The sequence below is a fragment of the Papaver somniferum genome, chromosome 9, assembly GCF_003573695.1.
Source record: "Papaver somniferum cultivar HN1 chromosome 9, ASM357369v1, whole genome shotgun sequence".
NCBI classification, from domain to species: domain Eukaryota; kingdom Viridiplantae; phylum Streptophyta; class Magnoliopsida; order Ranunculales; family Papaveraceae; genus Papaver; species Papaver somniferum.
Genome location: NC_039366.1, coordinates 83,283,808 through 83,287,062, shown reverse-complemented (window position 1 = coordinate 83,287,062; position 3,255 = coordinate 83,283,808).

The following is a 3,255-nucleotide window of genomic DNA, read 5'->3' as shown; positions in this document are numbered from 1 at the left end:
TTAATTAGTCACTACCGTTATCCGGCAGTGTTGAGTTTTCAACGGGAATCGCCGCGTTCATCCAACGGACTACGGTTATCTGGCAGTGTGGGATTTTCAACGGTCATCGTCGCGGTCATCTAACAACAGCTTCCCGAGAGGCCACCCATCCTGTGACTACTCCCTACCAAGCACTGTTATCTTAGAAGTTTTTTCCCACAACTCAGTCAAATGAACCCATCATGTGACAGACCATAAAATTACGCCTTTGGCGCGTTGCGCCGCAGGCCGTAACTTCCCCGATGCGCCATGATGAAGCTACGATCCGGGACTTAAAGCTAGGCAAGCCCTTGCAAGCATGCTCGTGAAGCATGATGCAACTAACTTAGCTTTCACACCGTTCCAACTTACCCTTGTTCCGCGAAGGTCTATTAAGAAAACAAAAACTTTCCTAAAATGGCAAAAATGGCCTTTCGAGGCCCTAAACGATGGAATTTGGCTAAATTCTGGTGACCATGTGGATCTATAGATCGACATGTCTTGATATTTGGGTCGTTTCCCATCAAAATTGACTCCTCTTGAGCTAAATTACGACACTCGGGTTTTTAGCCTATGTTGAACGCCTTGATTGGAAGTATGAGCATCTAGTGAATGGAATGCAACTTGCCTCATCAAGTTTGGCCACAATCATCTCTTGCGTCGAGCTACTGATCCAGATGATATAAGAGGCCAGAATTTCGCAATCATCTCACAATTAGATGATATGAGCGACAAAGTGCTGGACCGGCAATGCTGCAACTCATTGCGGCTGCCTACGTACCCTTCCCTACTCTAAAGGGATCAAGCATAGACCGTAGTTCATACGCGAAGGGACAGAAACTTAAACCAACTCGATTTCAAGGCCGTGGCCTAACAATAATGGTGATGACCTGGTCCGTATAGGCCATTCCGTCAAGATGCACAATGATTATGCATCATCGAGTCCGCGATATGGCATAGTGATGCCTAAGCATCAAATGCCCTCTTCGAAAGGCTACGCAACTATAAATGAGCCTTATGCATCATTTATACTCTTCCGGCTAAGCTATGAAGCTTACTTGGTACATAGTCCGCATATGCACCTTCAACCAACTACCCCTCCCTATATATGTCTTAATGGAATTTCTACAAGTATGGAAAGGGGACCAAAATGACATGCCTTCTTCACTGTTCATCGCAATGATTGCGTGCAATGATTGTGTTCATCCGCAATGATTGCGTTACTTTGCAATGATTGTGTTCATCCACAATGATTGTGTACAATGATTGCGCAACACTCGTTCGGCCATCCCTTTCTGGCCTGATGCACAATGATTGTGCGATATTAGCTCTAGGCCAATAGCCTCCATAATACGCAATGATTACGCTGCAATCTCGAGGCCACCTACCCAACTGGCCTAATGCATCATGATGATGCAACATTGGATATTTTTCAATATTCCTACGCAATGTGCCTTCCTTGGCACCAAATATGGCCCCGAGCCAAATGCATCTCACTATGCAAATGAAGCTTTGGATGAAGCTTCATCACAAGCAAATGACGCATCTTTTAGCATGCGCCATGCTAAAAACACGGGGTGTTACACATCAGGTCTCGGTGTTACGAAAATAAAAATCATTACTTATATTTCATTCGGCCAACCACTGCCGAATATATTTAAGCCCAGATCTCTGACGTTCCCTGCCCCTCATGAGATCAGTACCTAACATATCTCGTCCAGCGTACTCTGTCACTCTCGAGAGGTGACCCATCATCGGCTCTGATACCATTTTTAATGACCCAACCCTCCACTGATACTGTCTCCTCTTAGCCACTGCAGTTATCTGACAGTGCAGGTTTTTCAACGGGCATCGTCGTGGTCATCCAATAGCAGAGAAGCTTACCTAGAGGTCACCTATCATGTGACTACTCCTGGTCGAGCACGCTTAACTGAGAAGGTTTTCCCCACAACTCAGTCAAATGAACCCATCAGGCCTCGGTGTTACGAAAGGAAAAATCATTGCTTATATTTCATTCGGCCATCCACTGCCGAATATCGTGGTATTACAAAAATACAATAGAAGAATATACAAAGTGGTCCAAATATGGAACCGTGTATAATGATTGTACGGTTTGGAAATATTTCATGTGAACAATAAATAATATGATGTTCACACTTAAAAGTTTGATCATGATGGACTCATAAGTGTTTAAGTGATCTATGAAGTCTTTAAAGTGTTTAAGAGAGTCATAACAATGTTAAACATATTTAGAAAATTAGTCTTAGAGCATCTGCTAGATTTTACCGGGACAATTGGTAAGACGGTTCGTGAACCGTATGGCTAGTTCACGAGTCATGGAGCTACAGTTTGTGAAACATGTTCGCCAACCCTTACTCGGCTCAAGAACTCAGATGTACACTTTTCGCAAACTAGGTTCACTAACTATACTTCGCTTATGAACTCTGATGGACACAGTTTGACAACCTTAAGCCTTTTATACCAACACCAAAAAATCAGTTCACCACGGTTTGCTAACCGGGTTCGCGAACTGTTCCCAACTGAACTTGTGGTTTGCGAACAGGTTCGTCAACCTTCCCTGTATTTCTGAAACTCAGATATCTATGGTTTGCAAAGTGGTTTTCCAACCTACCCTGAGTAGAATATCATAAGTTCATGAATTTCTCTCTTATGATGTTTGAAATATTCCCAAATAATAAAATCACTTATATGGGTGATTTTCAATTTATCCACAAATTAATTCTCAAACAGTCAATTGTTTCGAACTAATATCATTAAGGACCCCTGAACATCTATGTTAGAAACATATTTCGAGTTTTTTTAACAAGACAAGCTTGACTCGAAATTTCTTAATTTTTTGTAAATCTACTAGAAGTTATACGACATAGTCTCAACAGATAGAATGGTAAGATAGTGAGTAAAATAAAACGGTTTTGTCTTCACAAACCTGATATAGAAGTTCTTCAAATGTCTTCGTATATCTTCAGTCTTTGAGGGTGATGTCTGATACTCAACTACCAAATTCTAACATAGTCCGAGACTTGATCTAGTAGACTAGAAATCAAGAAATAGTTTTGATTATATAATATTGACAACAAGCTTGGGATAGAAAAACTTGTGGGTTCAACCGAGCATTTCTATAACATCGAGGCTTCAAATCTTTGATAATATTGAGGTGTCTCATTTGCTTATTCTACTCACATCTATGAAGTCCAAGTGTTAACCAAAACGCGCAAG